At 40.5% G+C, this 14,170-nt stretch overlaps 2 long non-coding RNA genes across 3 annotated transcripts in view; one reads left to right on the forward strand and one right to left on the reverse strand.

The window, feature by feature from the left end:
- LOC140659455 (uncharacterized) overlaps positions 1-14,170 on the forward strand; it is a 77,034-nt gene that overhangs the window by 59,929 nt on the left and 2,935 nt on the right. The window contains exon 2 of one of the 2 annotated variants that reach the window (XR_012045136.1): positions 11,026-11,247. This is a non-coding gene — a long non-coding RNA (uncharacterized lncRNA). The remainder of the gene's footprint in view (positions 1-11,025; positions 11,248-14,170) is intronic. The other variant, XR_012045135.1, reaches the window with a different exon arrangement.
- LOC140659457 (uncharacterized) overlaps positions 1-14,170 on the reverse strand; it is a 45,351-nt gene that overhangs the window by 27,972 nt on the left and 3,209 nt on the right. The window lies entirely within an intron of this gene.

Consider the following 14,170-nt stretch of genomic DNA (forward strand, 5'->3'; position numbering starts at 1 on the left):
AGGGGTAATAACTGTGCATACCTCACAGAGGGCTGTGAGGATTCATTAATTAAACGATGTTCGGGAAGTGCTTTGAAGATGAAAAGCCCTATATAAATGCTGGGTGTTACTAGCGCTTAGTGAGTACCTTCACAGCCACAAGCAGGGTGTGCCTGCAGGAAGCAGAGCCATAGGCTGAGACTTATGGCTAAGTGCCTTTAAAAATAAATATGATCAGTAAATGCACTGGAGGTCAGCTTCTCTCTCCTCCCCCTTGGGGTGAGCTCCCACCTCAAAGGAACTAGGGTTTTTCTTTGCCTCCTCCACTTCTGGAAAACACAAAAGAGGTTTGGGAGTGAAGAGGAGAGAATTGTGCTTGTACTCGTGGTGGTGATGCTAGGAGTTAAGACATCACAAGCAACCAGTTTAGTCTAAACCAAACAGGTACAAAAATCTACATGTTCAATGAGAAGTATTGTCCTAACAGGTACCAGAACTCTTGGGGAGTGTGAGGTTAGGAGAAGAGCAGCTCTCACAAGTCCACTTTGCCAGAAAAATGTGTGTTTCCATGCGCTTAAATGCTACAGTTGCATGCACGAGCGTTGTCACTATTAAGACAACCACCCAAATGACATGCAGGTGGCCAGTCATGTATACAAGTCTCATGACTCCCTGTACAGTCATACTAATTACATGCATACTTTAGGTATACGAAGGCAAATCTGTACTTGCTCCTTCATACACAAGTTTGAATGAAAACATAGATGCTGATTTCCTCTTTTTCCCCCTCCCTGGAAAATCTAGTATTTAATATTCACCTGACGGGGCAGAAATAAGGGAAAAGGGATTTTTGATTAGGTTAATTGTTTTTAATGACAGCCTGCCACATTTGACAGATCCCTCTTGTGAAGCCTCGAGAAAAGCAACCTTTTCTTTCAGATGTACTTTGCATATTTCTGTATTTAGTAGGCTGCGCTGAAGTTTCATTTTCTGAATTGGGCAGGGAGGTCACTTCTTTCACAATTCTCCCCAGGTTTGCCTGGGAATGACATACGTAAGTAGTAATGTATGACCCAGTGGAGATGTCCAGGTGCAACTAATGGCAAAAACTGATAAGTTAAAAGCTGCGTTTACTAGCCTAAACAAGAACTGATTATAGAAAATTAACAACTTAAGACCAAACTTGGAACCAGACTCAAATATTCCTGTGTAAGAGATTGAGGCAAAAGGTGGAAATTCTTCTGAGGTAGGTGTGTAAAGTGCTTCAAAAGCAAATGCTAGTTATTAAACAATCTATAACACTAAAATTCATCAGCCGTATCATTGGTTCTTTATATCCTAAAATTACCCAGAAAATATGTAAATACCCGAGTCATAGCTAAGGCTGAGGCCACAGTGTATCTATCTATCACGTCAGGAATACTGTTGGGCTGCTGAAGGGAACATGCAGAAAGATCAACAGAAATGTCTTGTAGATGTTACAAGGGGAGGACAGGTGTCCTGGATTTGAGAACACAGAGAGACCTGTAGGGAGCAGCCAGTGATTAACAGGTTCTCCTCTGTGTGCAGTCTGGAGGGAGTTTTATTTCATTCATCCTGGAATGCCCTCTTGGTTTGTTCCTTCTTATCATAAAGCATATCAGGTAGCTTGGCCACGCACTGTAACACACTGAGCACCAGGCTGGGACACAAGAGTACTGCCACTGGCAGGTTGTGATACTTCAAATCTTTGTGCCTCACTTTACCCATTGATTAAGATGATAACCTTCCCAGAGTGTTGTGGTGATTAATTATTAATGTTAGTAAAGCATTTTGAAGATGAAGAGTGCTACATGCTGGCTAAAGATATTAATTACCTCAGACTCATGATGAAATTTTTATATTTACATAATGAACCAGTCACGGAAGAGGTGCAGAGATGGTCTCTCCTGGTGAACAGATTCTTCTAATTCAATCTCTGCTATCATCATTATCTAAATCAAATCAAATTCTTTTTTCCATGGGGAATCTGCTCTTGGAGCAAGCAAAGCCCACATGCTCCATGTGAGACTCCCAGGATGGCAAGCAGCCATGGTACCTTTGCTAATTTCAGTCCCTGCCCATGAAACTCACCTCACCCAGAACTTGTTTCAACTTCTCCAGCTGTTCTTGGCATGTGTTGAGATTTCATAAAGTTGATGCCATCAACTCCCACACATATGGCAAGAGAGAGTGAGAGAGAAAACCCACACACAGTAACTAATATATAGGGAGAAGAGGTATTTGCATGGGAGAGCACAAACATGAGGCTTTTCTAGCTGGCTCCAATGGCTCTTGACTGTTAATGCCAAGATGCAAAGGGATATGCAAATTAGGAGGATGACTCAGAGAGCCCTTTCCAATGCATAACTCCAGGAAGACGCAGGATGCTTCGAGCAGGGCCACTCCATTAATTTTTACAGAGGTCAGCTGGGTGATTTTTACTGCAGTCCACACAGTAGCGCGAAGCAGCGTCATCGCTCGGGCTCTGCCGGGCTCGGCAGGTAGCACATGATGGCTTCACAGCTGGGAACTGTGGTTGCACATTACAGTGGCTTCCTGAGAGACTGGTGAGGAATGTAGAAAGTGACACATGTCTAGGCCACTGCAGAAGCTGGGAAGATCTTATCCATGGTCCAGATTCAGAATGCAATCTACCTTTTGAGTTAGTTCTGCTAAGACATTATACCTGTGGTACAGTAGTTTTATTCTCCTTATATGTCCTTCTTCCTTTTCCTTTGGAGGCAAGTGCATAATTTTTCAAACTTTCTCAGCATATGAGACTTGTTTTCAATCCATAATTCATTATCAAGATGATACCTAATTATTTGATAGATCCTTTATATTTATAATCTCACTGTAGTTTCAGTAGGAAAAATCTGGAAACTGCAGGCAAGGGAGAGTTTGAACACAAACTCAGAGTGCAGGCAGTAACACCCGTTTCCATACTCACATTTAGATCTGGGCAGATTTCCAGGGGAATCCGCATTTGTTTCTGTCCTGGATTTGGCTGGGATAGAGTTAATTTTCTTCCTAGTCGCTGGTATAGTGCTGTGTTTTGGATTTAGGATGAGAATAATGTTGGTAACACACTGATGTTTTAGTTGTTGCTAGGTAGTGCTTATACTAAGTAAAGAACTTTTCAGCTTCCCATGCTCTGCCAGGCGCACAAGAAGCTGGGAGGGGGCACAGCCAGACTGGCCAAAGGGCTATTCCATACCATAGGGCGTCACGCTCAGTATAGAAACTGGGGGGAGTTGGCTGGGGGGCAGCGACCACTGCTCGGGGACGGGCTGGGTGTTGGTCAGCAGGTAGTGAGCAATTGCATTGTGCATCACTTGTTTCGTGCATTCTTTTATCATCATTATTATTATTTTCTCTTCCTCTGCTGTCCTATTAAACTGTCTTTATCTCAACCCATGGGTTTTACTTTTTTTTTCCGATTCTCTCCCCCATCCCACTGCAGGGGGAGTGTGAGTGAGCGGCTGGGTGAGTTGCCGGCTGGAGTTAAACCCCAACAGTCTCCTAGCGCCAGGACTTCAGGAGAAGCATAGTTTTTTCAGCACTGAGCAGTCACACAAAACTTTTGCTTGGCGTTTGGTCTGCCTATTACGGGAGAGCAAGATGTTGTACTGAGGATAAGGCAAGGATGGAAACAATACCAAGACTCAGTGCAACACACAGTTTCTTACACTGAATGGGGATGAATCTCAAGTTCCTCTGCTCTCTTAGCCTCAGAGTCACTGGGTGTGAATGGACACTGGACATGTATCGAGACTCACTGCCTCTGTGTTAATGAGACACTTGGCAATGGTCATGCTTTGCCAGTCTCTTTCACTAGCTGAGAACAGAATCAGTTCCTTGGAGCTTCTCAGCCTCTTATGCCCGCCATGCAGTTTAGCACTGTTTATCTTCTTTGCTCTGCCTTGTTTAGTGCAGGATCCAGCCTATCAGCTGCAGTTGCCTCATTAGTCACTAATGGGCTGCACACTTAGAAAGCATGTAAATGTATTTTATAGTGATTGAAAGACTACAATAATAGTTTGCTAATTATCTCATTGCATACCCAGAGAGCCCTGCAAAAGCTTGGCCACATTGTGGGGTTTATTGGACACTAAGCATCAGGCCTTCCATTTCCTTTTCTATTTATATTCTCTGTTTTAATGAAAACCACAAATCTTTCCAGGTGACTTGTTTATGAAGTGAATTTAGAACAGTTAACATTTGCATTTATTAATTTTCTAGAAAAACTGGTATTACTAGTTGCTTAGGTCTCTAACTGCTATCTCAGATTTCATTGGATCCCAGCTACAAATCCTGGTAATAAGACTCTGTTGATGATTAAGCCAATGACGTGATTTTCAGTGGCATGGAGCACCTGCAGCTTCCTTCAGCTTCACAATGACCTGAGGAGGACTCAGCACCTCGGACAACACCTCTGCAATTCGTGTGCAAAGCGAAAATAAATGCAAAAAATCTTTAGGACCAGTTTTTGGCAACTGCATGCACAGAACGGTAACTGTTTGTATAACCTGAGCATGCATCCGCTCTGATTTCTGATACCTTCGAGGTAATGGCACATCTGAATTATTCTTATGAATTGCATGTTTAAGCAGAATATGAGAGCCAAGTCCTAAAGCTACTCATGTTCCAATCCATGAACATGAACTGATTGTATTTTTAATATGAATGTTTGGGTTTCTGAGCTTAGGCACTGAATTTTGATATGCCCTTATCTGAAGAAGTATCTGTAGTACCTTCTCCCCAAGGTAGTACTGACAGATCCCTCTGTGCCCTGGAGTTTTGTTCTATGTTTCCTTGACTGCATGATCAGAAATGCTCTTTCAGTAATTTCACCTCATTTCTTTTCACAAATGACAGATCTTTTCTCTCTGCAAAACCACCTTCAAATTCTTGATTTCTTTTACTGGGTCACTGTTAACTCTTCTATGCTCTACGTAATAATGCTGGAGATTTTTTGTAGATAGGCATTATGCCAGTCTCCTTCATAAAACTGAATTACATCTTGAGCAGGTATGAACTTGGAACAATTCCTACCTCCCAGGTAAAATAACTAATCTGATGCATAGGCATACCATGAATCCTGCACAAACTGAAGAGGCTGGGAAGGTAAAAGGAAATTTTTCTAATTCATAGCTAAATTTCTTATGATGAAGGATATGTACAACCAACTGCAAGAAAACAAATGATTGTTCTGATTTATTTTCCACTGTAGGAATAATTGGTAACATTGTTCTTCTTGGCAAAGATGAATAGTTGGAACCAGACTATTTCACAGAGACAAAATATCCACAGGGAGAGATTTTTGAGGCACTCATAGGATGCACCCTACAGAGTGTGATTCTCATGACATTAAAGCAGTGCTAATGGCATTGCGATTAACTTCTAATGAAAAAAGAAATGAACCTGATAAACACAGCATAAATGTTCTATGGAAAGGACAATAAAAATATTACATTTTGGGCAAGGTCTGGCTCTCAACTGAAGCCAAAAGAGTTGAGCTTACTGAACTTATCCAAAACAGGAAAAAGAATTTATGACTGTGGAGGACGAAGAAATACTGCTATGAATCTGAGCTGCTGAATAACTCTATACCACAGAAGAGATCCCCCAGGGTTTTGCAATAGTAACTGTTGTGTTACTTTGTGGAATTTTCTGATCCTTTGATAATGTTTCCTCTTTTTTAACAGCAAAATCCACACTGCTTCTTGAAAGCTTTTAGAACATTTTTCCTTATGCTTTTATGCTAGAGGAGAAGGCAGGACTACATTTAGTATTTAGGACAGGGAGCTGGCAATCTGGATTCTTTTCAGCTTTGTCACTAACCCGTGGTATGACTTTGGTCTACTCATTGTACAGCACCGTGGCTTAGAGAAGCTACGGGGAGTCTCTGTGCCTCAGAAAGGGTTCTGTTTGTGCCTACTAAAGGGACCGCCTTTGCAAACTTGGCACTTGGCATTCCCAGCTCCTGCGCTGGTTCTTTGCAGCCTGGCAAAAAATACTCCCACCTGCGGAATGCCATGCAGCTGTGTTGAGGTACAGGTTCTCAGGGTTACCTACACGTGCTTCTTTGACTCAGTCTATGATCTCCATGGAATTGTAACACCATAGCTTTGTTTTCATTACCTTACCCCCAACATCAGACAAGCCTTGTAGTAAAGCAAGTGCTTATTTAGAAACAATTAAAATTAACTTCTAGATACTAGACGGGGAGGAAGCAAACAAGTAAAATGTAAAGTAAACAAGTAAAAATTATTTCAATTCTGGCTTAAATTTTGCAACCAGAGGCCAGTGTTTTAAGCTATCCACCCTTGAATCTCAAAGAATGTCCACATGCTCAGGCACTGGGATCCATTAGTCCCAGTCCTGAACATACACCATCATCCATCCTTCTTTGGGCAACTCTTTGAAGTTCTCCACACTTTTATTCCCTAGAAATTATGTTTTATAATATAAATGCATCTCTAATTGGCTTTTACCAAAGCCAGCAGCAATGGATATTTTACCAGTGGTTCCTCTGGGTTTAGACCTAATTGACCAGAAGGTGTGTGACCTTTATAAATACACCTGCTGGCCCTTCCTGGGAAATAGATGCCTTATTATTTCTCCCTTCCTCCTAGCCAGCCTGCTGGCTACTGCTTCCCACCCACTCTGAGCTGCTCCCTTTATTCCTTTATACAGAGTTATTAGTGTTATTCAAGACACTGGTTATACACAGAGTCTATTAAGTTATGATTTGTGATGTGTTGCGGTTTCCCATAGAGACCTGTATATGCTAATCTATATGAATATAGATTATTGATTAATAACAAGTTGCTCTGAGAGGACTTGTCTATGAGAACAGGAATTCCTCAGCTTCATCCTCTGTCCCAGTCACTTAGGCTAAAATTTTCAAAACCCTTCAAAGAGACTTCATTTTTAATGTCTGCCTTGAAATGAGTCATTGAGCACCTTGAGGTTCAATTGACCTTATTTCATTTTGGGTGCTTGTCTTGAAGTGGTGCAACTGTCACCAGGTACCTCGAGATTCCCCTGACTTTATTTGGATTTTGGGTGCTTGCTCTGGGGGATGTACACACTGGAAACAGCAAGCTAAATAAAAACAGGGGGGTTTTGTAAGTGCCTTCAACTTTAAAATGGGACTTTCAGTTTCTAAAGGCTGGCAGGAAGTTAGTTTCGAGTCAGTCTTTGTGTGGTCATTTTTATTCTGGAATGAGAGTGTTCTTGCACAGAATTACACTAAAATGTTTTGTCAAGAGACATTGTCTTTTGTTTCCATGAGTTTGCAAATATTCCCAAACAATTTTGATGTAAGCCAGCAAGACCCAGCTTTTACCCTACTGAATAAAAGCATCTCCCTGAACAACATAAACCCTTGGCTAACTCAGAGCACAGGGAGTGCACTCCTGGCCTCACGGTGCCAGTAGCCATGAGGTCCAGGCTTTTTGCCATGGCCTAGACACGGTAGTTTATGGCTGCTTTGAGTGGTCTCCATATAATACTCTCACAACAGCATGTTTTGATGAGACTTTAATAAACTTTCTAAAGGAAGGTAGTTCCTTTAGAAAGTTTATTAAACTTTCTAAAGGTAAGAAATTACAAGTTAGGTGACAAGTAATGAAATTATCAAATAGCAGACTTGAAACAAAGAAGGGAGATGTCTGGCACTTTCAAATCCTGGGATATGAAAAAGAATCTTCTTGTTTACTGTTAGTAGCTGGAAGTTGATCTCTTCTGGTCTCTACAACCCAGAGGTCTGGATCTACTTTATTTATAAAGTTCTGATTATCAGCTATATTATAAACATGGCAAAAGCTTTATCCTTTGCGATCTGCTTTATCTAGTGTTTTCTGAAAGAAAACATTCTGTCAGGTAAAGGAAGTTACCTGAATTCCTCTGATGAAGGGTATTATATGTGTACAGTTTTTTTGTATTTTTGCCTCATTATGAACAGCAATTAAGACTTCACACCTACAATTTGTATTCACAATTTGTAAAATTCCCTTGCCTTGAGTTTTCTGCTACTACTACCAGCAAGGCATACAGCAGATTTTATTCTTTATCTAAGTGCCATCGAACAAGCCGCTTGCATCAGTCTCACGTCTTCAACTGACAGCAAAATGGCCCAGACCTGAAGCAGCTGACTCGATGCCACTGTGATTGTGGCTTACATGTACCTTAACAGAGATTGTACACACCTTAGCAAACTGAATTAAAATGATAGTGCACAGGCATCCAGCACATACCACCAAGCCTGATTCTGCAGATCCTCAGACCATGAGTGAGCTTGCCCACAGGAGCAGTCCAGCCTGGGGACTCCCACTGATTGCAACACTGCAGTGAGGCGATTTGCATACAGAAAATTATTTAGGTGGATACATTCTTGTACTTATTCAGTCCTGTAGTTCCTAAGCACCATCAACTTCCAGTGACCTTCCTTGGAGCTGGCAATGTTTAGGACTTCATCGTATCCCATGCATCAGTCCTAATTCAGCGATTCATTTAAATATGTCAGTAAGATTCATACATATCCTTAATTGATTTGTGGAATGGGGAACACATTGAATACATTTATGCACCTCTAATCTACAATTTAATTGTACTTTCAAAACATTGCTTTGAAAACAGTGCTCTCGGTGAAGAATAAAGCCAATGCCACTTTTTTTTTTCCTGATGCTATTAGGTTGGATCAGATTGGGAAATCTGTGTGCAAGGGAGTGAGTAGGCAGGTAGAAGTAGTCAGTCCAGCTGGCTTTAATGGCACTATTTGTGAGAGCTCACCAGAGCTGTGCACTGGGGCCCGTGATGTGTGACACACAGCAGCCAGAACACAGATGTCTTAGACGTGGCAGTTACTCATGGAAGTAGTTACCTTGGAGCCAGAGGGACTGACCAGGGGTTCTACATTATATTATTATTTTTGTTGCTGATGTCTGTACATTGTGATCAGAGTCGTAGGCAAACCAGAACACGGCTGCATTGTTTGGACAAACAGAACAGCGACAGCGCCTCCTTCACAGACTGCATCTCTTGAAAAATGCTCATTTTCTGACTCTGCTGGGGAGTTTTGCAAGAGTATATAGTGAATATATTCAAATGGGAAAGTCTCCAAATGGTGACTATAACATTAGTACAAGTATTATTAATAAATGAATTGACTTTGTTTTTATTAGCTAGAAAAATAAACCTAGGCTCATGTTGTTTGAGTGAGGCTTAAATCAGGACAGACAACATTAAGAACACGACTAGTATAAAAACTACCACACAGTAAATCAAAGAACAAGAAAAGTACATGGCTATTAACGTTCTACTATAACATTCCTCACAACCTCTCTGCAGTGTGGAGAACTGCAAGCCAACATTTTTCAACTGTCCTAAAGAATGTGAAATGTAAATGTTTAGAAGAGTGTTTTTCTTGCCAAGCTGAGAGCGATCATAAACATCAGCTTCTAATAGAAACATTTTTAAAAGATGCACTCCTTGCTGCCAGCTTTCGAGAGCAACACCATTTAAATTAGATTGGAGTCTCCTTGAATCCTTGACACTCTGTTGCTGCCTTTTATTTGCCAAAAATTGTTGGATTGATGTTATGTTTGAATTTAAAGTATGAACTGCAACTGTATTAAATATGCTGCTTAAATGTCATGTGGATAAACAATAAATTACCTGCCTAGGATCCATTTTGAGGACAGCCCTAAAGAAAATCTTGAGGGAAAAGAACATTGTTTTAATTATGATACTTTATTTCTGTGGCATCACAAATGTGCATGGTATTTTCCTTCCTCTCAAATGCAGTTTACAGATTCGTTGAGAGGTTACTTTGCCATAGCTAATAATATACTAAAAGAGAACCATGACTTACTCCTTACTGTACCCACTCCACCTTTCAGCTGAGAGGTCTGTAAATATCGTTGATAAAATAGTGCAATAAACTGCCATTATAGACCTGTATTCAGTAATACTGAAATCCTGATTCTGACAGCACGTTATTTCTTCACAGTAAACATTTATCGTCAGATAATCTTAGCCAAAATCTTCAAATCTAGGAAAATTGAAATGGTTTGTGAAATAGAACGAGTTTCAACTGACTGTTTTAGTTATATCACCCTGAAATTCCAAACAAATCAAATTATACAATTTTAGCATTTTCTAAGTGAAACATTTTAGCTTTGGGATTCAGAGTTTCCATTTTAGCTTAGTGCTTAATTATATGTTTAGAAACCCTTAAAGCAAAATTAAATATTTGAAGCAAAGCATTTTGTTATAAACCAAAACATCTTTTTTTGTCACTGCTGCTAGTGAATCAAATTTAGTATATTTTTAGAAGAAAGATCCATCTCTGATCACAATCCAAAGCATCTCCTGATATAATCAGTGTTCGTATTCTTCAAACTCCCTCATTTTGCACCATGATAGTAGATGGACTAGAGATGACATGGTTGTTAGTGGATCATGGTTATGCATCTTTGCAGTTTTTATTTTGATAAAGACTTTGAAGTGACTTGGGAAAAATCTGTTCTTAGATAAAGTTTCCAGGTTTTATGTGTAGCCCACCACTTGTTTGGAACTACTTTGTTAATTTAAACAGAGAGGCAGTTGTAGGTACCAACCCCAGGGAAGTAGGTACTTGAAGAAGGACCACAAAATTAGGACTGTTTTGAAAACCACAGTACTGAAGTAGCAGTGCTACGTAGTGAAATCATGAGATTTCATTTTCAAAAACAGTAATATATTTTTGGTTCATTCTTTTCTTCCCTTTTTTATTTGTGCTTTGGGATGATCACATGCTACATTTACAGACTACTTCAGCACATATGACAGCTAGGACTGTCCAGCTGCCCTATTCTCCTCCATAAGCCCCATCTGCAAACAGCTGAACTTGACTGTAAGGCTTATGATGCAAAGCAAGGAGAAAACACGCTGTCACTATAAGCAGGAGATATCTTGAATGGGTGCAGAAGACAGTCTTTGAATCAATTTCCTCTTTTTCTGTTTTGGTTGCTACAGAAACAAATATGATCTTTAGATGGAGTTAACAACTGTTACTTGTATCAAAGAAACAGAGACCAAGAATGAGCATGAGTGGGGAGAGGACCAGTCAAGCCTCACAGCATGGAAAGACGTGAAGAAGACCCAACAGCAGAGAATAAGAGGATGGGAGCTGTGCTATGCTCACAATGAAATCATTGGGAATTTTGCCATGAAAGCAGAACTGAGTTGTTCTTTCAGGTATGAAAAGTACTGCAAATTATAAATATAGAACTCACATTAAGAGGTTAAGACAGGAAGCTGTGTTCTTCCTAGGATGAGCCAAGAAGCTGCAAAAGCTGGGCCCCTAAACTTGTGAATTCTAGCCAAGCCTTGGCAGAATTCTTGCTTCCAGCATCCCCTGAGGGTGTTTTTATTTCCCATTAATATATATTCTAGCTCTCCCACCGCTTTCTTGAGTTCTAGTGGCCTTCCTTCTCTTTTCCATCTGATCAAGAGCCTCCACTGTAATCTAAAGTATACTGGAGTCAATAGATGTCTTTGCATTGTCTTTCATAGGCTTTAAATCAGAGCAGAGAGATCATAGTTCTTAGGTTTATAATTTGTTTTGCAGATAAATTGAGCCATTTTGCTATTGTTTTGATTTGAGCCTCAGATAGCCCTAGAAATAACAGAAGTAGCAAATACATAAAACAAGGTTCATGCTAATGGGACAACCAGAAGAGTTTATACATGTCATCCCAATACAAACAGGATCTTGGTGGCAGAACCAGGAATGAAGGCTAAGAGTCCTGACTTCCGTCCTTGTGCTTTCACCATTCAATCATGTAAACTCCCCAAAATTATCATAAAATTGTCTGAAGAGTAACATCCAGCAGAGACCAGCTCTGCCTGGGTCCTATGAGCTTGGCAAGGCTGTTGGGATAGCGAGGGAAGTGACACAGAATGCATTTTAAGAAGGTTTTTTCCCCCTTTTTGTCATCGTATTTGTGGTGGTTTGTGAAATGCTGGGAAGGAACGGTACAATGAACAGAAAATGTTCCAAAGAAACCAGCCTTCTCCATGCCATTGCCCAACAAGCACCCAGTGTACCAACCACGGAGCTTTGCATAGGAGTATATGACAGACATGGGGACTATGATTTCTGCTGGCATGAGGCCTCTCTTCCCTTCTGAATTCACAGAGCAGAGAAAGGGCAGAGAATCAGAGCCTCTCCCTGCTTGGTTGAGGCTCTCCATCACCTCCAATACAAATGCAGGTGCAAAATTATCGAGTCCATAATTTTTTTGCATAATTTAGAGCCATAAAATGGAAGCTGCCTTTGAGCATTTGGCTCTTCCTCTCTTGCAAGTTAGGGCCAGATGCAAAAGAGGACTTAAGCACCTAAAACTCAGTAGGTTCCTCCCTGCTCAGGATAACATTTCTTCCAGTACCAGCAACTTTATGTCTAGACATGCCCAGAACTGCTGTGATCTGAGCAGCTTAGTACAGAGTTCCCACCTAAAACCCATTGGGATTCTGAAGGAAGTAAAGGAGCATCTCTTTTCTCAGGACAGCCAATTCAGATGGAATATTCTGAACAAGCCTAATACACACCAGCAGGACCAGTCCCCTCACATGACACAGTCATAGCTACTTTCTTTTAAACTTGACCAGGTGGGAGAGGTGCTATCTGGCCGGACGGTTTGGTTTTGACTGACAAACCTGAGCAGAGTGAGAGTCGTCCTTACCCATTTTGCATAAGGGTCCAGGCCTGCCCCAGTCTTGTGGGGATTGTCTAGGAGAATAAGCATTCCCTCCGGGAGTGAGATTGTAAATCTGAAAGTTTCCAACACAAAGAAGAAACAAAAACACAAGCCCCTTTCAAGGAAAACATAAACGTAGAGAATTTAAAAAAAAAACCAAGAAAAATGAAGAAACCACAGTTATTTTGCTGGCTAATATCGTGAAGACATGATAGTACTTGCAGCTTCCTGCTTGGACCTGGCTTGCTCCAAAGTTATTTTGTGTGTTAATCATGTGGTTTAGATGATGAAGATTAGGTCTGAGTGAGCTGGTTCAGATAAAAGGGGAAAAAGCAGCAACCAAACCTTCACCCAAAACTCCAACCTAGAGTTTTCTAAGCTTTGAATAAAAAAGAAAAGTATTAACTTTTCTTTATTATTGCTTTGTTTTGCAATTAAGATTTTATTTAAAGGTACTATTATTCATTAGCTACAGTTATTCATTCAAAGCTTTGAAAGTGCACAATGCTGTAAGAAGGACTGCTGTTATCACTGCAAACACATTTCAAGTTCACAAAAGTACATTTCTGTCCCTTTTCCTGAACTGGCTTTTTAACGGAACTAGGTTTTTTAATCCTTTTTACTGCTCCCAGTGTAACTTCCACCATACTATACAAGTTTCTGCCCAGTTTTGTTTTCTATGCATCTTGGCCTGGAATGTTCAATTACAGATTTCCTGATAAAGACTCCAGCTGACAGCTAGCAATTTGGCCAATGTTCCTCAAAAAATAGGTATATAAAATCATGTTCCAAAACCTAAACGGAAATGTGTGAGTGGTCTGATTCTAAAAAAAAAAAAAGCTGCTTGCTGCTTGGCAATTTTGAAAATTAAAACTATGTTCTTTAGCACTTTACTACATAATACTTTTAGATACCTATTTTTAAATGGTTGTCTCAGCTGATGGCATACTTTTGTGCTTGATTTGCGCATATTTGGCATGCGGTGCATGAGGAAAATATGCACCTACTCCATTTACGCACAAGCTGGACAACTCTTTGCAGATGTCAAATACACGTATAACAAGCCTGATATTTGCTCATGCAGACATTAGGCATGTAAGCACAATTGTTGTAACTACTGTCCTCATCCTCCATTACTTTTAAGTTATGCAGACTGAGAGCCTGGCACTTACAGATGTGCTAGACAGCATTTTACACACCCTGTGGACTTTCTATGAGTCCGTGGTTTGATGGCACAGGCATAAGACAGCGGGCTCAATCAGGCTCTAGGTATATTGTATATGAACACTTCTGTTTAGAGAATCAAGTCTCCTGTGTTACAGGCCATTATAATACACCAATGTGCAGGAAAGCTGACTTGAAGTGTTCCGTAACAGACTAGCTATGGGGGACAGGTTACCAGTCAGGGAGATACCAGT

Source organism: Ciconia boyciana, chromosome 14 (assembly GCF_034638445.1).
Source record: "Ciconia boyciana chromosome 14, ASM3463844v1, whole genome shotgun sequence".
NCBI classification, from domain to species: Eukaryota; Metazoa; Chordata; class Aves; order Ciconiiformes; family Ciconiidae; genus Ciconia; species Ciconia boyciana.